The sequence below is a fragment of the Phacochoerus africanus genome, chromosome X (genome assembly GCF_016906955.1).
Source record: "Phacochoerus africanus isolate WHEZ1 chromosome X, ROS_Pafr_v1, whole genome shotgun sequence".
Classification (NCBI taxonomy): Eukaryota; Metazoa; Chordata; class Mammalia; order Artiodactyla; family Suidae; genus Phacochoerus; species Phacochoerus africanus.
Window position 1 is genome coordinate 16,790,432 of NC_062560.1, and position 22,822 is coordinate 16,813,253.

At 42.8% G+C, this 22,822-nt stretch overlaps 1 protein-coding gene across 3 annotated transcripts in view; it reads right to left on the bottom strand.

Annotated features, from left to right (window-relative positions):
• Positions 1-22,822, bottom strand: part of RAI2 (retinoic acid induced 2) — a 378,829-nt gene that overhangs the window by 212,507 nt on the left and 143,500 nt on the right. Inside the window, exons 1-2 of one of the 3 annotated variants that reach the window (XM_047765172.1) lie at positions 2,286-2,371; positions 1,398-1,521 (exon numbers count right to left, since the gene is read on the bottom strand). The exons of 1 other annotated variant lie outside the window; for it this stretch is intronic. The gene's annotated coding sequence lies outside the window, so the exon portion shown is untranslated. Of the gene's footprint in view, positions 1-1,397; positions 1,522-2,285; positions 2,372-22,822 lie in introns of those variants that run through there. One more of the 3 variants, XM_047765173.1, reaches the window with a different exon arrangement.

Consider the following 22,822-nt stretch of genomic DNA (forward strand, 5'->3'; position numbering starts at 1 on the left):
GCCCTTCAAGCAGATTATAACAAATGCAGACTGTGGTAGTCATTACTGCTATTCTCCAAATATTTCCTGATTTCTGTTTTCTGAGCATGTAAGTTGGAATATATTTCTTGACACCCTTGTGCTTGGGTGAGCCTGATTACTAATTCTGGCTTGTAGATGGACATATGGGAGTTGGTACTTTACATCCACCAGAAAGCATCCACCATGGACAAGGCACTGAATAATCCAGTAGACCAAATAATCTGACTAGTTAATGTCATCCAGCCTTTGTAATCAGCCACCACAGAACTGACACAATGGAAAAAATGGAGTAGCCCTGGTGGCAGAGACGGAGGTCATGCAGGGGCCCAATAGGAATCTGTTATCGCCATCTCAGTTGCCTAACCTGCTAGCACCAGAGATCAATGCTGAGTCTCCAATATGGTGCTTTTCCTTAAGGAAAATTGACAGTAATTGACTTCACTTAGGACCCATCCATCCTGGAAAATCTAGCAGTTCATTCTCACAGAAATAGATAATTATTCCAGATACAGGTTTGTCTTCACCTGCAGAGCCCCAACCACCCCCACCATACAGGGGCTTACAGAATGCCTGATCACATATAACACAACATCTAACCAGGATACTTCATTTCACAGCACAGGAGGTAGGGGAGTGGCTTCATAATCATGGAATCCACTGGCTGTGTTACATACTGTACCACTCAGAATACAACTGGCTATCACAGAGCTATAGAATTGCCTGCTGAAGGTACATCTGAAGTGCCCGCTCAGAGATAAGACTTGGCAAGGATATAGTACCATCCTCCAGGATTCAGGGGTATTTATATGGCACTGTGTCCCCCCAGGAAAAGTACATGGATCTGTGGACCAAGAAATGGAAGGAGGGATTACACTTGCCATTACTAGAGGACTTCGTGCTTCCCACCCCTTCAACTTATGGCTCTGCTTGAATAGGATGTCCCAAAGGAGGCATACTCTTGCCACCAAAGTCCCCCTTCAGAAGACACAGCAAGCTACACCTGCCTCCCGGACACCTAATGCTCCCTTGTGTCCTAGGTCCAGCAGGCCAATTAGGTGTCACCATCCTACAGGGGCAACTGACCTGTAGGATCAGCAGGAGAATGTTGGGCTACTTTTACACATCAGGGGCAGTGGGAACATACGTGGCACCCAGGTGATCCGTGTGCGTACCTCATGGTACTCCCTTGCCTGACTGGTTGCAAATATACATGTGCATCAACCTCACTCCGAGAAGGGAATAGTTACCAAGGCTTATTCTCCTCAGGAATGAGGTTTTGGATCACGTTACCAGACAAGCCCTCAAGATCAGCAGAGATGGTAGCTGAGCGTGAAGGGAATTTAGAAAGGATGGTGGAGCATGAAGATAGCAAATACCATTTGCAGCCCCAAGTCCAGCTGCAGCAAAGGAGTCTGGAGTACATCACGTTAATCTCTCTCTTCTAAGTTTCTCCTTAGGAAGATCCACTGGTACCCCGGACTAACTGCTTGCTCCCTAAACCTGGCGAGAGAAGTGAATTTGTGTGTCAACCATGGAGGGAAAATCCCTGACTGCCCAGAACCATTTCTTAATCATCCCTTCCCAAGTCCTTTCAGTCAGGATCACAGAGATTTGATTCTGATCTGAGGTCTCCACGGTCATGCACATCAAGAACCTGTCTTCCATACATCTGCCTCCATAGAAAGGAAGTTTTGACCCCCTAATTTGCTTTGCCTCTGTCTCATCATCACCCTAGGCAGAATACTGCTCTTTTGTCATCTATTTTCTCTCTCTCATCTTTCTTCCCTAATTAGTCTCTTAAGCACTGACTCATTGATGCATATTTTATCCTAAATTATTCTGACTGTGGAAAACATATATGGAGGATCTACCTTTACTTCAGTTTATTTTAGGTTTCAATGTAACAGCCACCCAGAGGCACTCGCAATGACCACGTGGCTGCTGCCACGTGTAGTATGTTTGGCATATATGGCAGTGATACATGAGCAAACCTCCTCCATGGTCATTTGTGACATTTGCCACCTGCCCCCAGCCAGAAACTATGTGTATATATGTAAGCATGTTTTTATCTGGGAGGTGGATATTTGCATCACTTTCTTTGGAAGCAAAGTAGTTTTTCATGACATTGCTCCATTTCTAGAACTGAGTGCTAAGGTCTATATTGCTCCATTTCTAGATATGAGTGCTAATGAGGGTAATTGTCCCTAACTGCCTGCTAAGATCTAGAGAAAAGGCACTAGCTGTCTGAATTCCATGCAACTCACCTGCACGTGGATGAGGAGGCATTCAATGGCCTTGGTGTTGGAGCTGGGGGAGTGCTCAGGAGGAAGGCCCATTGCAGATGATACTAAAGTCTGAAAAGATGAAAGTGTCAAAACTATAACAAAGTATGGAGAGAGGTTCAAAACAGGGGCAGTTGCCAATAATAACAAAACACATATTCTTCAATTCTCTGATAAATGCACAAGGGACATTTATCAAAATTCACCAGATACTGGGTCATCAAGTCTCAACAAATTTCAAAGGATGGAAATCACTTAGAGTATATTCTCTGATCATAATGATCTTAAGTGAGAAATCAATAAGAAAAAGATTATTAGAATATTCACCACTGATTGAAAGTTAAGCAATACACTTCTAAAAAATCCATGAGTCAAAGAAGAAATAAAAATGCACCCTCACATCAATGCACAAAAATAAGCTCAAAATGGCTGAAAGTCTTAAACATAAGGCAAGACACCATCAAACTCCTAGAAGAGAACTTAGGCTAAACATCCTTTGACATCAACTGTATCCATGTTTTCTTAGGTCAGTCTCCCAAGGCAACAGAAATAAAAACAAAAATAAACCAATGGGACCTAACCAAACTTACAAGCTTTTGCACAGAAAAGGAAACAAACAAACAAACAAAAGGATAACCTACAGAATAGGAAAAAATAATTTCAAAGGATGCAACTGACAAGGGCTTAATTTCTAAAATATACAAACAACTTATACAACTCAACAGCAAAAAAAACAAACAACCCAAATGAAAAATGGGCAGAAGACCGGAATAGACATTTCTCTAAGGAAGATATACAGATGGCCAACAGGCACATGAAAAAATGCTCAACGTCACTAATTATTAGGGAAATGCAAATCAAAATGACTATGAGATACCACCTCACACCCGTCAGAATAGCCATCATTAACAAGTCAGCAAATAACAAATGCTGGAGAGGGTGTGGAGAAAAGGGTACCCTCCTTTACTGGTGGTGGGAATGTAAACTGGTACAACCACTATGGAAAACAGTATGGAGGTACCTCAGAAAACTAAATATAGAACTACCATATGACCCAGCAACCCCACTCCTGGGCATATATCTGGACAAAACTTTCCTTGAAAAAGATACATGCCACCCGCATGTTCACTGCAGCACTATTCACAATAGCCAAGACAGGGAAACAACCTAAATGTCCATCAACAGATGAATGGATTAAGAAGATGGGGTATATATACACAAAGGAATACTACTCAGCCACAGGAAAGAACAAAATAATGCCATTTGCAGCAACATGGATGGAACTAGAGACTCTCATAGTAAGTGAAGTGATCAGAAAGAGAAAGACAAATACCATATGATATCACTTACATCTGGAATCTAATGTATGGCACAAGTGAACCTATCTACAGAAAAGAAACAAACTCATGGACATGGAGAACAGTCCTGTATTTGCCAAGGGGGAGGAGGAGGGAGTGGGATGGACTAGGAGTTTGGGGTTAGTAGATGCAAACTATTGCCTTTGGAGTGGACAAGCAATGAGATCCTGCTGTAGAGCACAGGGAACTAGATCCAGTCACGTGTGATGGAACATGATGGAGGATGACATGAGAAAAAGACTGGATCGCTTTGCTGTACAGCAGAAATTGACAGAACATTATCCATCAACTATAATAGAAAAAAATTAAAACCTTTTAAAAAAGAAATCAAATGGAAATGAGAAACATTTTGGACTAAAGATAAGGAAAGATACTGCATATCAAAACTTACAGATGCAGCTAGAGCAGTACACTGAGGAAAAACTAAAAGTATGTATTAGGAAACACAAGCTGAAAATCAATGATCTATGTATCCACTTCAAAAAGTTATTAAAGAACAACAAATAAAATCTAGAGAATGTAGAGAGAGAGAGAAGTAATAAATGTAAGAAAGGAAATCAGAGAATGGACAATAATGGAGAAGAATCAATGAAGCCAAAATTTGGTTCTTCAAAAAGATTAATACAGTTGCTATGATAGAGTATGTCCAGCAGCTTTCCAACTGCAGGGACCAGAGAAGAAGATCAAAGTTTGGGTAATGCTAATGTCACAAAAGGGAATTGAATGGATTCTGAATAGGGCCCTCTAGCAGCTCACTTGTGTGGTCAGTCAGGGTGTTGTCCATGGGTGGTCAACCAAGCTCCGTGGTGTGAACAGGAGATCAGTAGCCAGCAGGAAAGCAGTTCACGAGCTAAAAAATCACCTCATACTGACAGCAGAATCTTTGAGGGTGCTTGGAGGAGGCTCCTCCCTCATCTATGCTTGGTGAATGTTCTATACTCAGCACTGGAGGATAAAGATCCAATGAATCTCATGAGTACTAATCATGGTTGTGTTTGTGCTGTCATGCATGGTATGAATAGAACTGCTTGCCTTTCTGTGTTCACACCAGTGCATCAGTAAGGATACACGGGGTTGCGTAAAATGGAAAACTGGTCTCTAACTTAAACAATGACAAAAGACATTAGCCCAATTATAAAGTGTTCAGAGTCAGAGCAGACTCCAAGTACATTATATTGTGTCTCCAGCTCCAGTCTGCTTTGTCCCCCTCTGTGGGATGGTCACAGCAGCTCCAAATATAACATGCAGACACAATAAAGACCATGCCAGGAGGGGACTTCTCTCTGTTTCCTTTCCATCTCCATGGCAGAATTTCCTCCTTTATGTCTCATTGGCCCAGACTGGGACAGATACCCTTTATTAAATTAATTATTGATAATGGAATTGCCATGATTGGTTCAGACCAACTTTAAGAAAACATTTTACTGAAGATAATATACCTCAAACTACATGTATAGTTTGATGCATTTTTACAAACTGGGTGTACCTCTATAACCAGCATTAACTAGGTAAGGGTTCTTAAACTTGTTTGTGCCAGGGAATCCTTTGGCAGTGTGGTGAAGCCTAGGGATCCTTTAAAAGAATTTTTTAAATGTATAAAGTAAAATACATAGAATTAAAAAGAAATCCAGTTATCTGGAAATAATGCTATTAGAATTTTAATGCATTCATTCAGCTTAATTAAGATTAATTTGGTCATTCAATAAATCCATGATATAATAGTATGTGTGCTTCTTTATTAACACATTAACTAACAAAATCTACTGGCAGGTATAATTACCACCACAATTCTGAATTGCCAATGAGCATAAAGGATTCAACTTGTGACAAAATCATAGCTCCCATTAATATACTACTGTGGTTTGTTGCCTACACTCATACCTTAAGGGAAAGCTATGTTTCAGTTAAAGATTAGAGAAAATAAAAAGGTATTTTTTCCATGTACAGTGGCAGCCTCCCCAAATTTTATCTATGAACCAATTAAGGGTCCATGGGCCCAAGAACATCTGGAACTTAAATTCCTCAGTTGAAGCGGTCTGGTTGTTGGGGGGCAGTGTTGAATACCAACACCATGACCCACCATAGTAGATAAAGGAAATTAGAGCTTTGGGTCCTGCAGATTCAATCATTCATTCATTTAATCAGTCAATTGATCAATCAACAAACAATTATTTATCACACACCCACCATGCTTTCTTTGTATAAGTATATACTGGTTAATCAAGTGACCATCTCTCACCTCATGGAGTTTTTAGGACACTGGAGGAGAAAATCAAGATGTAGACAGAGGTGAACTGAAGACTCAGAGAGTGGGCAAGCTGACCATTTGAGTTGGAATCCAGTCAGCTGGTTCAGACCAAAAGATGGGTACGACGTCAGCTGAATTCGCTACAGGTAATTTCTAAGAATTTCTCCTGAGCAAAGCAGAGTTCCTGGGGGGGGGCCCACTCTGGACCCCTGGTGAGCCCCTCCCTGGAAGAGCCCTGTCTTCAGTAAATTCTGGTCTTCGATGTGGTGGCTGGTCTCATTTAATTGGATACTATGTCATAAAGATCCCTGTATCTCTCCTTGCCATATTGGTGTCCTCCACCAAAGCTTTCTGCTAAAACCAGGAGTTAATCTGACAGTGATTTGCCTTACGATGCTGTCTTCAACAACGTACTACGTCTCCAGCCAGCAACTGCCAGTATCAATAAAGACATTTCAGGAAACACCCTGATATTCTGAGGAAACAGAGCTTCATTACTTCCTTCCCTCCTTCATTATATTTATTGAGTTACCTGCTGGATAAAAAGCATGATGCTGGGAGGAAGGGCCGCAGAAATTCATAAGACATGGTTCTACCCTCAAACAACATTTTAGTGGGAGGAGACAGGCATGAAAAACCAGTAAATGCCAGTTGGTGTCCCAGCTGCTGGGGGAAAAGTCCTTGGGGGTTGCAGTGGGGATGCAAAGGCCAGAGGGGACCATTCGGCAAGGCCTGGAGTAGGGAGTGGGCAGAAAGGGTTTCATAAGACATCAGTTCTTAAGCTTGAAGTGGGAAGAGGGTGACAAGAATGTTGCTAGGTGGTCAAGGAAGAAGGGACCTTCTCAGCTTTGCGCTCCTTAGCTACCATGGCCTTCCTCCCTCAGAGGAACCATACATTCCCAAAGCCCCAATGAGGTGGTCCTTAAATTAGGAGCAACCATCATTCGCCATGTTTCCCTTGCTCTTCTTCAATGGTGTTTGAAAACATGTAAGCCAAAAAGATACTTAGTGAAAAGAAAAGAAATCAGAACTAGGCAATTGAGCAAGAATCAGAAACAGGCCGGTAAGAGTATGGAGAGGAAGTGAAGTCAGTATTTCCATGTCGGTAAAGGAGCAAATATTCTCAAGGTCCTCAAATCATCAGGAGTGAATAAAGTTTTGCATCTCTTTATAGCGGGTTCTGTGGTCCCAAACCTTGGCTGCAAAAGAGAATTACCTGGAGGTTTCTAAATGACCAATCCTAGGGTACACCCCAAACAATTAAGACACATGAATCTATATTTTTTAAAGCCCCCCCCCCCAAAAAAAAGAAAGAAAAGAAAGAGGAGTTCCCATCGTGGTTCAGTGGTTAACAAATCCAACTAGGAACCATGAGGTTGTGGGTTCGATCCCTGGCCTCGCTCAGCGGGTTAAGGATCCAGCGTTGCCGTGAGCTGTGGTGTAGGTCGCAGACGCGGCTTGGATCCTGAGTTGCTTGGCTGTGGTGTAGGCCGGCGGCTACAGCTCTGATTGGACCCCTAGCCTGGGAACTTCCATATGCCGTGGGTGTGGCCCTAGAAAAGGCAAAAAGACAAAAAAAAAAAAAAACCCAACCAAACAAACAAAAAAAACAAAAAAAACACACAAAAAAAAAACCAAATGAAAACCTCCCCAAGATGCAGCCCAAGTTGGGAATCAGTGCCCCCGTAACACAAGGTCAGCAAGCTTCATCTGTAAACATTTGGGCTTTGCGGGCCATGCAGTCCGCCGTTACGGCGTGAAAGCAGCCACAGACAATAAATGAATGGCAAGACCGTGTGACCAAGAAAACGATTTCTGGACACTGGAATTTGAATTTCATATAGTTTTTAGGTGTCACAAAAATACTTGTGTTTTAATTTTTTCCCCTACCATTGAAAAAACGTAAAAGCCATCCTTAGCTGCTGGCTGTACCAAAACGGGAAGCAGGCCGATTTGGCCCATCGGCCATTGTTAGTGTCTCCTGCTATGGGCAACATGAGATACCAGGGCAAGGAGAGCAGAATGGAAAGCTTCCATTGCCTCCTTGGTGAAATGTCAACTTAAAAATAAAGCACATTCCTATGGGCTGAGCATTTTTATCTGCATCCTGAACTTTCTCTCTAAAAAATTTAAGCTTAATACTATATAGACATTTCTAAATTATATCTCATTGCTCTTTAAAAACAGGTAAGGTGGACAAGATAGACAAAAACAAATTTCCAAAATATGGTTCTATAACTCTATGCAATATCCATTTTCAAACTGCCAATACTGCAACCTGCTTCGCAATTTCATCAAATTGGCAGAAACAATTGGATGGGGTTGGAAAGCAATGACTTGCCAAATGTGGTTTGAGCCAGCAGGAGCTGGAAACAGCCTTGCTGACGAGGCTCCAGCTTGGTGAAGGCACACACAGCTATAACCAACCTGTTCTCAACCAAGTAATTACCTTCTCCTGGGGAGAAAGAGCAGTATTAAAAAATTGCAGAAAGCACACTGTGGAGGGAGAGGAAGAGTGAGAAGAGAGGGCTGCAGAGGAAATAAATTCCTGCAAGATAAAAGAGAAGATGGATGTGGAGAGAATCACAAAAATTCCATCTGGGAAAATCAGCCAGGAGATGGAAAAGGAAACCAAAGGGCTGGCAGGTGAACAAGACTTGCTTTTAATGGCTTAATAATAGGGATGTTTGGTAACCAATGAGGTTAATGCACGAGTGACATAAACCAGCAGGGGGTCTCACAGGAGACCCACAGTATGCACTAATTGAAGGGCATTTAACACAGGATAATGGCAGAAAGATAGGACTGCGGCTGAATCCACTTCCCTTCATTCACAAAGGATGAGTTGGCAGAATTTCATAGCTTGGCACTGTCATTTGAGAGAAGCTGCAGTATTGATTGAAAAAGTCTTCTTTTTAATGTGGGAACCGGCAGTGGGAAGGAAGCAGGGAAGGAAGGAAGTGAGGCAGGGAGGGAAGGAAAGAGGGAAGGAGGCAAGTTAACAAATGAAGTTAATGAGAGACCCCGTGGCTGTGATTTCAGGGTTAGGGAGTTATTATCTGCCATTCATTAGAAAATACCCTTTCAATGCAGTTGATCACTAGGTCGGCTTCTCAAACTTTGATGTGCAAACAAATCACCTCCGGAGCTCCTTTAACAGGAAAGTTTTAGCGCCTGTAAGGCTGGGATGGGGCCCAAGATTCTGTGTTTCTAGCAAATTTCCATTTGTCAGGCTGCTTGTCCAAGGACCACACTTTGAGTGGCCAGGCTCTAGGCCCACACTGTCCCAGTACAGTATCCGGTAACCCCAGGTAACTACTGAACACCTGAAATGTGGCTGATCTGAGTTAGCATGTGTTGTACAATCCAAAGACCTAGTAAAAAAAGGATCTACAATGTGTCGTTAATAATTCTTACATTGATCGCATGTTGAAATGATATTGTTTTGGATACATTCTGATCAATAAAATATGTTATTTCACCTGTTTCTTTATCACCTTTTCAAATGTGGCTTCTAGAAAAGTTAAAATTACACACATGGCTGGTGTTTGATTTCTCTGGGTCAGCACAGCTCTAGGCTCTTCCTCTTCACTCTCCCCTCTGGTTTAAGATATATATATATATATATATATATATATATATATATATATATATATATATATATATATATAAAAGTTCTAAGCAGTCTGCATGCTTAATTCACAAACGATGGGCAACAGAGCCCCTCTCCTCTCCCCCTTTCCTTCTCTCCTTCCCAGGTCCTCAAAGATCTTGCTCTCCCAGTTTTCACCAGGAAAATATAAAAGAAACTCTTAGGCACTTGAACAAAAGGTGCCCATGAGCTCGCTCCCCACACTAAATGCCCTCGTCACACAGCATTAATTTAGCAAAGTCCCTAGCTTGTTAATGGAACCAACACTGGCAAAAATAAGTCACAGATGCTGTGCTCAGGCTCATAGGCCAGAGGAGCAAACACAGAGCTAAACGAAGACATATACTGCAGTGTTCTGAGTGCTGTAGTAGAATACATCCAAGGGACACAGTAGAGACAAGATCTAAGCCAGTTCCATTGGCCAGAACTTTGTCATCTTCTGGATATTAGCTATGTGACATGAAGCAGTGACTTAACCAGACCAATCCGTGTCTAAGCTTCTGCATGTGTTTAATGGGAACAATAATAGTGAGCTACTTCAGAGTGTTGGTATGACAGCTAAATAAGGGAGTTTACAGTTATAATGACCTTAGCTTGACACATAGTAAGCTCCATATACATCTCAGCGAAACAGACCTGACGGGCCTCTGGCAAATGCCGATGAATGGGCATAAAGGTCTCAATCTAACTGTGATCTCATCCCATCCCAATGACCTTATGAAATTCAGTGCTAAGATGCTGCAAATGACCCAGATGGTGGATAACTTGTAGTTGATTCATACCCCTGTATACTACACAACAATGACAAAAGAAATGACCCCTGCTCACAACACCACACCATGGACGCACCACGGATGAGTCTCACAGACCTAATATTGAGCAAAAGAAGCCAGACACACAAGAGTACATGCTTGTGGTTCCATTTATGTGAAGTTCAAAAATAATCTTCATTTTGCGAAGTTCAAAAATAAGTGCCAAGTAATCTATGGTGAAAGATTATCTTTACTTTGGGGGTGTTGGTAATGATTGGGAAAATATGAAGTAGCTTCCGGGTGCTGATAATGCACACCTTAACTCGGGTAGTGGTTACCTGGATGTGTTCACTTTATTAAAATTTACTGAGCTATACACCTGAAATTTTTACGCTTTACATGATGCATTCCACAACTTAAAAGAAAGAGGAGTTCCTGTTGTGGCTCAGCAGTAACGAACCGGACTAGCATCCACGAGGACACGGGTTCAGTACCTGGTGTTGCTCAGTGGGTTAAGGGTCTGGCGTTGCCGTGAGCTGTGGTGTAGGTCACAGACGTGGTTTGGATCCTGCCTTGCTATGGCCATGGTGTAGGCCAGCAGCTGCAGCTCCAATTGGACCCCTAGTCTGGGAACCTTCATATGCTGTGGGTGAGGCCCCAAAAAGCAAAATAAAATAAAATAAACAACAGAAAGAAAAGCTGCAGCAGAGTTCTTTCTAAAGAGTTTCATTTGTAAAATCCAGCTATGAACCTCTGGGTACAAGATGTCAAAATCTACCTAGCAGAGAGAGAGGTCAATCTCAACACTTTGCTTCCATTCTAATTCTTTTGATCTGTGACCCAGAATTAAGCCCTTCCTAGAGTAGGGGAAATGGTGAGCGAGGTGAGAAGATTAAAGAAGGAAAATCAGAACGGAGCAGAGACCGCGTGAAGAGCCCTAAGGACAGTCTGCGTAGCTCTGAGAGTAGAGCATCTAGAGAGAAGCACTGGCCAGATGGTCCACTTCAGACCTTCTTGGGAAGCTGAGCTTTCTTCCCTAAGATCTTTTTTAATTTTATTTTTTTAATTTTTTAAAATTTCTTTATATATATACTTTTTCTACTGCACAGCATGGTGACCCAGTTACACATACATGTATCCATTCTTTTTTCTCACATTATCATGCTCCATCATAAGTGACTAGACAGAGTTCCCAGTGCTCCACAGCAGGATTAATTAACACTCTCATATCTTAGAGCTCCACCTGCAGGGTTTCTTCAGTTTGCTATAGGACTAGAAGGTGTTTGACAAGTTCTTTCCTCATTTCATTTTTTTTTAATGGCCACGCCCAAGGTATATGGAAGTTCCTGGGCCAGGGATGGAATCTGAGCCACAGCTGTGGTAATGCCAGATCCTTTAACCCACTGCACAGGGTCAGGGATCAAACCCGTGCCTCCGCAGTGACTCGAGCCTCGGCAGTCAGATTCTTAACCCGCTGTGGTACAGCAGGAACTCCCATTTCCCCACTGGATTTTTAAGAAGCACTAGGTAAGTTAGTTGCAAGAGGATAGGGGCTGGCTACATCACATGATCTTGTATTTAATAGTCAAATGGATAGATTTTAAGCAGAAGACCTCAGAGACTATGCAAAGAGCATAGCAGAAGGACCCAGAACTGAGAATAATCTTGTGCACAGCTGTGGAAACATCATCTAATGTCCAAGAGGGATATGTACAGATAGTTTTCATGATTTCATAGTTTGTTCCATAACCAATTTATTAACTTTTAAGGTTACACTTTTTAAATATTCACACACTACTCACAACACAAAGAATTATTTTCTAAATTTCATGACAATTCAACTGAGCTATAATCTTTCATTATTTTAAGTATCCCTGCCCCCCCCCCCCCGTTTGTGAATAACATAGTGAGAATGAAAGAATCTAAGGTGAAAGGTGAAAGAACTGGGTGCTCACTGCAGCCCAGCCACTGCCTTAGGTGTGAGACTTTACCTAACTGGACCACAGTTACTTTGATTATAAAATGAGGAAGAGGAAGGAAAAGCAGAAGGCTGTGGACTTTAATTCTAAGAAATCTGCATCACCGTTCCCTGACCATTTCCAAATGCCAGCACCTACATTTCTTTGTCTGAGGGCTATCTCTAGGCACTGTAACCAGATTTGTCTGCCATTGTGGTAGGACAGAAATGCCAGGGAATTAACACCATTTGGAAGGAGCCTCCTCCAACAATACTGGGGAGTTGGTATATAAATACCCCAATACTCTTGCCCTCCCCGCCCCCTGCCCCATAGAAGAATCCTGAACTGTGTGTTTCATACTACCACCTTAGAATTTCCCAGGGAGATCAAGTTCCATTCCATCAACACGGTAATTTACTCAATAATGTACCCTTTGTTCACTGTCTTCCCTTCCCTGATCACTTCCCCATTCTTCCACCAGTGTTTCCTTCATCACTCAAAGAAACTAGTTGCACCAGAATCTTTGTCTCATCTTCTTCTGGGTGAACTTAAACTAAGACGAAACCCCACAAACTATACACTGTGGTGATAGGGTTCTTAAAGGCCACAGAAAAAATAAATAAATAAATAAAAAGGTTCTTGCCCGGAGGAGGAATTTTAAGGAGAAATGTGAACAGAAGAAGAATCGTTGCCATTCAGTCACAAAGCTGAGGGCAAGACCATTTAACCAACTGATTTTCTCTTCCTACCAGAATGGTAGTCCCTTTAGGCAGGGACTTTAAGTGCTAAAAATGTACAAGAATTAATAGAAGATTGGAAAACTTGCAACGTCTGGCTAAATCTAGCCTGGTGACTTGGAGACACACTAAGTTTGATGCATAACCTGCTAAAGAAGATAATGAAAATGGCCATTTTTCAAAGATTCGAATTAAGCCATTGGTTAAGAGCTTCTTCCCCCAATTTCAGGGCAGAAATTTTCAAATCTGCTGTTCCAAACAGTTCGCACTATCAGCTATATTGTACATCTTCTGAAGGCATCAGTGTGAGGCTTTAAAAAAAATCTAGAGTTAGAAAAATAGTCATTGGCTACCTTTGATATCAAAGAAGACTTTCTCTTCACTTGCATTCCTCTCCTCTCTCAATGCAGAAGTGTTGCTACCCAGGCAGTGCGTAGCAAACGCTGCTGAGAGACACACTGTTCATTCCCATCCCTTCTCCCTTCTCCATCACAGCCCACAGGGGCTGGAAATGTAAGACTTGTTAGGTTTGCCAAGTGAGGAACGTGCGAGGCCTAGTTGGTAAAGCAAAAGACATTTATTAAGACATCAGAGAGGAATGGGCTGAGCTCAAGATGGCGCCAGCTCTGACTGTGAGGCGGTGCTAGGCTCACAAAGGATCTGTGGTAGGGATCTGTGGCTGGATGGAGTTTATGGCGGGAACTTGCGGCAGGAACGACAGAAGAGGAGGAGGGGAAAGTCAAGGGAGGGGTGAGGGGAGGGGTGGGTGGTCTAGTCCCATGACAGAGGGCAGAGAATCCTTGTGGGTGGTTCATCTATGCCCCACATTCTGGGAAAGTGTGTAGATCTTGTGGGGGGGCCGTACCCATGTCCGCAGCAGGTCTCCAAGGTCAACAATCACATTCGGGGGGGTGGGGGTCTGTCTCCATCCTCCTGGGAACCTATCAAGACTCACATTTCCAACTTCCCTTATGCAAAAGTGATCATGTTACCTAATTCTGACCAATGAGACTAATGGGAAAGTCTGTGGGAGGTTTTGCAAAAGGATAAAATTATGGGAGAAGACCTCCTTTAGGAGTTCCCATCGTGGCACAGTGGAAACGAATCGGACTAGGAACCACGAGGTTGCGGGTTGAGGATCCGCCATTGCCGTGAGCTGTGGTGTAGGTTGCAGACGCGGCTCGGTGTAGGCCGGCATTGCTGTGGCTGTGGTGTAGGCCGGCAGCTGTAGCTCTGACTAGACCCTGAGCCTAGGACCCCCAATATGCCCCCAGTGTGGCCTTAAAAAGCAAAAGAAAGAAAGAAAGAAAGAGAAAGAAAGAAAGAAAGAAAGAAAGAAAGAAAGAAAGAAAGAAAGAAAGAAAGAAAGAAAGAAAGAAAGAAAGAAAGAAAGAAAGAAAAAGAAAGAAAAGAAAGGAAGGAAGGAAGGAAGGAAGGAAGGAAGGAAGGAAGGAAGGAAGGAAGGAAGGAAGGAAGGGAAGGAAGGAAGGAAGAGAAAGAAAGAAAGAAAAGAAAAGATTAAAAAAAGAAGACCTCCTTTACTGCCCATGCCTTCCTACATGAATGTGGTGGCTGGAGGTACAGTAGCCATTTGTGACCAGGAGGAGATACTCTGCCAGAACACTGGAAATGGGCAAGAGGGAAACCGGAAAGAGCCTGGGTCATTGGGATGACACCGAGCTGCCAAATCAACTCTGAGAACACCTTCTTCCTTGTTAAATAAATACGAATTAACCCTACGGTTTAGGCCACTATTCGAGAGATTTCTCTTGCTGCCGAAAGTATTCCCAATCGACAGAGATTTTTAAGGTAATTTCTAATTGAAGTATAATATGTACAGAAACATACACAAATCATTAAAGTCTACAACTTGAAGAAGTGTCACAGAAAATGCTTTTTTTGAAATCTCCGTTACCCAAATACTTTAGAAATGGTCACAGTGGTTAAAAGCACAGGCTCTGGAGCCAGATTGCCAGATTCAAGACCCAGATTCTCCACTAACTCAATGACCTTGTGCAAATTACTTAACTTCTCTGTACCTTGGTTTTTTCACTTGTAATACAGTAATGACAATACTATCTGCATCATAGGATTAAATACACTAATTTTTAAAACATATGTGTCTGGCATATAGTATGTGCTAATAAGCATTTATTAGATATATATAAAGTTAACCAGGGTACTAACTCAGGAGGAAGGGAGAACAGGAAGATCTAGGAGAGTAAGTAGATACCGGAGGGCTGTCCCTCACCTCTGTCCTGAGATGATCTGGGAAGCTAAAATGCTTAATGAACCAGTAAATGCTAAAGACACTGTCCAGCCTACAGCTGCATAATGGAGTTAAAGGCCTCTGGAGCTTGGTGGATCTTTAATATCTCCAGTCTGGCAGTTCTTAACTGGGATCCAATGGTTTGCTTCTGGAAATCCACCATCCCTAATGTGGCCTTTGTACAAACTGAGCGTAAATAGGCACATGTGTGTTTTACTGAGCAGAGGATCCAGAGATTTCATCAGATTCTCAGAAGAACCCATGGTTCACAAAGGATTACAACGACTTACTAGTTCATCTCCCCAACATTAAAGCCATGGCCGAGAGAGAGGTCATCTAACACTTCAACTGCATTGTCACATTTAGCTTTATTTATATCTCCCTAAAAGAAAAATGAGGTCAAAGAAAGTGTTTTTCTACTCCAAAATCCTAGAATATTCCAATGGAAGGGACTTGGGAGCTCTTTAAATAGAATCCTGCCACATTTTACTGATGAGGAATCCAAGTTCTATCAAAGTAAGTATAACCTACTTGGTATCTCAGAGAGAGCCAGAGTAGTGGCTGACCAGTTGTTCTGGTCAGCATCGAATTTTCTCCCACAATGATACTTTGGTGGCAAAAAAAATCGCACCAGCTCATTTCATGGGCTGGCCCTCGTCGCAGGTGTTAAATGCTCCCTTCTGAAGCCCTTTAAGGGTGGTTGCTAAGGGCAGCCAGGACCAAGGAGCCTCAAACATTCTGTTCCTTTCATTGCCATAAGCTTTAGTGTGATTCTAATCAGCCACACATTTCATGTGTATCAGAGGGAAAAAATAGGGAAATAAAGCAAAGACTTTTCTCCCAACCCAATTTATCATCTTCGTGGGAAGCTATGAAGCCATGTTCTTTTTGCCTCTTCCCCGTCCTTGGATAAATCTTTAAGAACTCCTTTCTGAGTGCTATGTGTGTCCTCAATTAATACAAAAGACAGAGAAATAACAAACATAACTGTAGGAAATAGTGGTTACATATAATCTGTATAAACTAAACAGTTTCTAAATACAGACTGACTTTCCAGGGTGCAGGTGGTGTGGGTGTGGTGAGTGATGCTGATGCTAACCACAAATGAACAGATGGACCCATGAGGATTATTAGATCAGGTCTGGTATGAGGTTCTGACCAAACAAAGTTTTTAGTTCTCATGTCAGTTTAGAGGCAAACTTGAACGTCATGGCTCATGGCTCTAACTCTTGCCTGCTGCTAAAAGGACTTTCTCATTTCTACTAGGTTTTTGATCAACGTTATACCTGAACTGCTGATAGATCTGGACCACTTTGTTTCTGTGGGAAAGAAGAAGGTACAAGAGGAAAAGGAGAACAGGCTCATACAGCTGCGGCCATGCTACTGGCTTCCATTCAAGACTCAACGGTCACAATACAGCAAAAAAGAGTGTTTTGCCCAGAATGACTGACACACACATTTTTATTATTGCAAGAGGAAAGTTGCAACTGTGGTTTCTGACTGTATGATGTAAATGAAAATATCAGATCTAGTTATGGTCTTCATTTCGTACTTATTTTTTTAGTTGTATAATTTTTCTCCCTAAAGCCTCATCCCACTCCTACCCCTTTTCTTCCTAAAAGGATGGAACACATGTCTTTCTTAGACAGCCCCCAGGCTACCAGCGACGCCTTTGTCTAATAAGATGCTGGGTCAGTGCTGGAGAACTCACCCCAAATGATGAACAGCCAAGGGCTGGCTCTCAGGGAGGCCCTGACTAATTTCTCTTCATGGCACAGAGAGCCGAGTGGGTGACCTTTTAGGCTGAGCCAGGGAGAACACGCAACACAACTGAATTGAAAGTGGGTCGTTCTTAAGCGGGCAGAAATTAACTGTCTTCCCGCAGCTCCCTGGTCCACAGGGAAGACGGCTGATTCTCCCCGCTGCCTCTCCGAGTGCTGCATCCACCTGCCCTTTTTTCATGTATGGGTTCAGTCAATCCATTTCCAATGGATTCAGATAAATCAGCATGGGTAGGAGGAGAGGGGAAGGGAAAGAATAGGGACGGAATCAGATGAAGAAAAGTGTACTTCAGTTTTTCTCTAGGAAGAAGAATCACCTATTTTTAAAATCCCCTGAAGAGCGGTAGACATAGTTAGATCCAGGCTACTATCATTTCCCCTCCTCTAAGCTGGCCAGGGAAGCAATGTTAGGCTGTTTCCACATCAATATTTGCCTTAATTCATAGCAGTTTTTATAGAGGTAGATAATATTAAAGGCAGTTGAAACACCAAATATGTTAATTAAATTAATTAATCACTGAAACTGATTCTGACTGCAGCCAAGCCTGATTCCCAGGGGGTCTACTGGCTTCCTCAAAACCAGAGATGGTTTAGGAGCTGGCACTGCTGGGGACAGAGGAAGCAATTGGTGACTAAGCCCCAGGAGCCAAACAGCATCTGGCAGTCACATCTTCCAGAAAGTCTGGGTGAGCGCTGCTGATTCCCCACCCCCACCCCGCCTCGGCTACGCCTGTTTCTTTAGAGACTAAACACCCATAAGCAGCTTTTAAAAATACCCAAGCGCAGGAGAAAATCCAGTCTCTGAAGCTTGCCGAAGCCTCTTCACATCTCCCTTAAATACTGCTTCCATGTGACCACTCGGAGTCCACAAGTCTTCAATCCAAAGACGATTCATTGGGCACCTTGCCGCAGGGCCATTTTTCTCTCCCAGCCCCTTTCCAGACCCCTGAAATGTGGAGATCGGGGAGCTCGAGCCTGTTTCCTTTCTGCCTGTCGGCAGCAGAACTGGTCCATCACAGAAGGTTTCCAGAGCCCATCAGCGCTGCATCGAGTGGACAGGCAGAAAGTGCAAATGCAAGTTCCGAAGGTCTGGGGCCAGGAGATAAGGTCCCCAACATTAGTGTGGTGAGCGTGTCCTGAACTCTGTCGGGGACAGCTCCTTGGGGAAGCCTCCCCACAGGCACAGGACAAAGAATTATATTCTCCCATCTCTCAGCCAATGATACAGGTGCAAGGTGTGACCAAAACGTGACCTCTAATCATGGCCACTAGATCCCCTCCACTCTGCTTCTAGAGCACCAGGCAAAGTAGGAACAAAAGACATTTTTCTTTCTATTTTTAACACAGTGTGTATTAGCAATAAATTAACACTCCCCTTCCAGCACCTTTTAAGCACCAGCAGGGGCCAATTCTTTTTACTATATTGTCTTCCAAAGAGCAGCCAATGGATCATGCTGTCACAGAGCTCAACACAGTAAAACAGCCCTTGCAGCCAGCGCTCTCACAGCTCCGCACGGCACATCTTCTGGAAGCTGCTTTATAATGAGGGAATCAAAAGTCAGTGGCCATGATGTCTGATGTGATCCCAGGGTGACGGCGAATGGGTATCAGTGTTCCCCCTTGTTTGGGAAAGACGGAGGAGGCAGGATTAATGCAAACAATGGGGACTTGAATGGAAAGACTGCTACCTTTGTCTCAATTTTTCACTGTTTAGGAGAAGAGCAAATGAAGAGATATGATGCAACTGCTCGGAAAAAAATCCACATTAACTCTTGATTTGCCTCATCTTTTGGCAGAGGTTGTGCTCCATGTCCTACTAAGCAGTAATTCTTCTCTGGGCCTCATATCCACTTTGGATAGTGATAATCCAAAGGAAAACTTTCCTATCTTTCTCTCATAGGTCTAAGCACACAAGCCATTTCTTTAAAAGACATTTATTTACATGTTAGCATCCACTTAGGCTGCTGTTAGTAGAGATAAAAGTGTTCTCCCCAAATACTTTCATTTTAAATCACTAGAGTAGTGGGAAATTGATGTGATTTCAAAAATCAGGTGAATTTTTTTTTTAATGCCTGTGCCTGTGGCATATGGAAATCCCCGGGCTAGGGATCAAATCAGAGCTGCAGCTGCTGGCCTACACCACAGCCACAGCAATGCCAGATCCGAGCTGCATCTGCAACCTACACAGCAGCTTGCAGCAATGCTAGATCCTTAACTCACTGGGCCAGGCCAGGGATCCAACCTGTATCCTCACAGAGACAACATCATGTCCTTCACCCGCTGAGCCACAATGGAAACTCCTGAGAATGTCCTCAACAGGTAGAATAATTCCATGTTAACAACCAAAAATACCCCATGGATCCAATGGTCCAGACCATTTTAATTCCAATTCAGTTAACTGTCTGGACAGAGCTTGAACTCCGAGAAGAGTCTTGATTATTACATTGACTTAACCTGCCTTTTTAGGGAATGCTTAAGACATCCGATTTTGAAACCTCTGCCATTTCCCATTATTCTGGTGTTTAAACATATGTGTTATGGAGCTAGACTTCTGGATTTGAATTCCAACTCTGTCAATTACTAAGCTGTGTGACTTTGAGGAAGTGGCCTAACATCTCTACTCCTCAGTATCCTCGTTTTTAAAATGGAGATATTAATGGAAACTACCCGATAGTGTGGTCATGAAGATTAAGTGAATTGATATTTGTGAAGTGAGTAAAATAGTATGGCCACGTAAAAGTTCCATATATGAGTCTGTGAGGCAAATAAGTAGAAATCCAAGTTTGCAGAGTATCTCAGAAGCCATTTTCCACTAACTACTTGGATTTCTAAATCCCAAGGTGATCACCGTCAAAGAAGCTTCTGCCCCTTCTCCGAGGACGTGGTGTGCCCTCTCAGATCACAACTTTAGGGAGTTGAACCCCACATGAGTAACAGTGTACTTGTTACAGCGGTTTCTGTACCCAAAGTTTGTACAAAAACTCAGATGCTCTTGATGAAAATGACCAAGTAAGAGCCTGTGTAGAAGCTGACTCTACGCCACAAGGAAACTCCCAACTATTGGACTTTGGACTTGTATCTCTTCCTGGGCTAGACTGTGGAACTAACAATGACCTTAACCTTCTTAAATACAGGGCAGTCATCCTCGATGGATTTTTGGTTCCAGGTTAGCTATTCCAAGGAAAGACCCTGGGACACAGTGTGTAGGATTTCTGAAAGATACAACAGAAAACACGAGGGAAAATACAATGCCCAAAGGTACGGAATGAATGGTTTGTTGGGCTTGTGGGCATTTCCCCTTCTTTTCTTCATGGAAAAGCAAGAAGGTGTTCATCAGAAGGAAACGTCCAGGAAGCCAAACAAGATCCCATTTTGTCTCCAAATCTAATGAGAGAATTGTAGCTCACAATTCCCACTGCCTCTGTCCCTTGCCCTTGTTAAATTATCTCTTAGTCTATGATAGGAAGAAGTTTTTCTTTTTATTAATAACATTTTGAATAAATAATGGATGCACGCGATCCAACTCTATAAAAGAGCAGACACTGAATCTTCCTTCCACCTCTGTCCTCCAGCCACCCAGTTTCCTTCACTGTAGGCAATTAATATGACCCACATCTTATGTTTCCTTTCAGAGATATTTTCTTTATATACAAGCAATGTACATGCGCATATACTTGTATGTTCTTCCACACTCAAAGGTTTTTTTTTTTTTTTTGACTAGCTGGTGGTACACAGTACAAATTCCACCCCACCTTTTCTTTTTCAATACTTTACAGTTTATCTTGGAGCTCTTCACATTCATGCTTGAGTTTCTTAATTCCTTTTTCGTGGCTGGACAGCATTCCATCATATAGATGCACAGTGATTTATTTATGTTCCCTTTGGAGGACCCTTCACATTGTTTCAAATATTTTTTTACTACCAACAGTGCTGCAATCTTGTTCACACACGGGTTTGCACAAATGTGGAAGAGAATAATTGTAGGACGTGTTCCTAGAGGAAAACTCTTGGTTCAGAGGGTTCTAACTTTGACAGACCTTGCCAAGTTGCACTTTATAAGAGTTGTAACAATTATACTTCCATGATATATGAGAATGCCTATTTCTGATAAGAAGGATTTGATGCCAGAAACCACACACACAAGGTATCCAAGATTCTGCCCTCTGCTGAGAAATGCAATTCACTGAACCCCATTTTCAGATTCTTGCTGTGAAGGGCAGGTGACGGAGTGACCATTCATCACTGATTATCCACTTGCAACTTAATGGGAGTACTTGAGACCTGTGGTGCCTGACAGGGTGGTGAGTGGAAATTGCCTTCTATTAGTAGAATCAGGCACAAGGGGTGTATAAATCAGATGGTTCTGTGAGACTCCAAGACTGATTCTTGAAAAGATTTTCCCAGCTGCTGGAAGGCAAGGCGAACCTTCTTTTTTCACATTCAAATCCAAACCAACCAGCTTTTAAGGGGGGCCAACAAAGAAAGTTCTTGCTTCCAACCAGGCATCTTTTTTAGGGCACATTGTGACCAGTCTCAGCCCCATTACTTCATCTGAAGTGAGTTCATTGGTTTAGTTCTCTAGCAGTAATCTCAAACAGCAAGCTGGTCTGATTTTTGAATAGAGATTTTTCCCAGAACCATTGCAAGGAATACTTGCTCCATGTATTGCAATATTGTCACTTTCACTTTTGAGAAAGACAGCTGAGAGCAAAGACTCCAGAGCCAGACTACCTAGGATTGAATCTTTCTGGCTGCATTATCTTGGGCAAGTTGCTTCACCTCTCTACATAGGGTTCCAGATAAAATACAGGATACTAAGATAAATTTGAATTTCAGATCAACAACAACAAACTTTTTAGTATAAGTATGTTCCACATGTTACATGGGACATATTACATAAACAACTGAAAATATTTGTTGTTGATCTGAAATTCAAATTTAACCAGGCATCCTGTATTCTTATTTGCTGAATCTGGCAACCCTACTGAGTTCCTCAGTCTCTTCATCTATATCTATCTCATAGGGTTGTTACAAGGATTAAATAAAATAGTATTTGTAAAGTGCATAAAACAGTTCTTGAACACCGGAGTGCTACCTAAGATTTTCCCAAAATAAAGAAATGCACTTTTGATCCAACATGCATGAGGACTATATTATTTCCATCCTTTTCCCAAGATGAGAGAGGGAAATCATCAAATATATGGTGAGTGTTGAGGAGGCTCTGGGTTAGAAGAGGAATTTGACAGAAGGTGCTGAGGAACAGGGGAAAGATCTGGAGAAGTGCCCTCATTCTTGGGTCCGAGTACAGAGGCCTTGCTGTTCTGTACGAAACAGGGCAAAGTTGATCGAATGCTTTGGGGGAAGCAGGCTGAGCTAGGGGTTGGGCAGAAGAGCAAGGGGAGACGCAGAGGGCCCTGTGGTGGATGCCGTTAGGGTTGCAACTCATTTCACAGAGGGGGCATCAGACAGGCCAGCACACGAGGAGGCTGGGGCCAACCTTGGTCTGGCTGCAGGAGCCACAGATGAGCAGCAACGGCAGGAACAGGGCCTCCTAGGACCAGGCCATTGATCATGAGAAAAGGAAAGCGAGAGGAAGGGCATTTGCAGAGACTAGGCAGAGCTATGATCCTTTAGGAGAGGGGGATGGAGTGTCTGAAGAGGCAAACTCTCAGCCTCGGTGAGCCTGATGCAGACATTCTAAGTTCTGCCCTATTCAGACAGGACTCAGAATTTGGCTCAGCTTCCTCTGACTGTGAGGGACAAA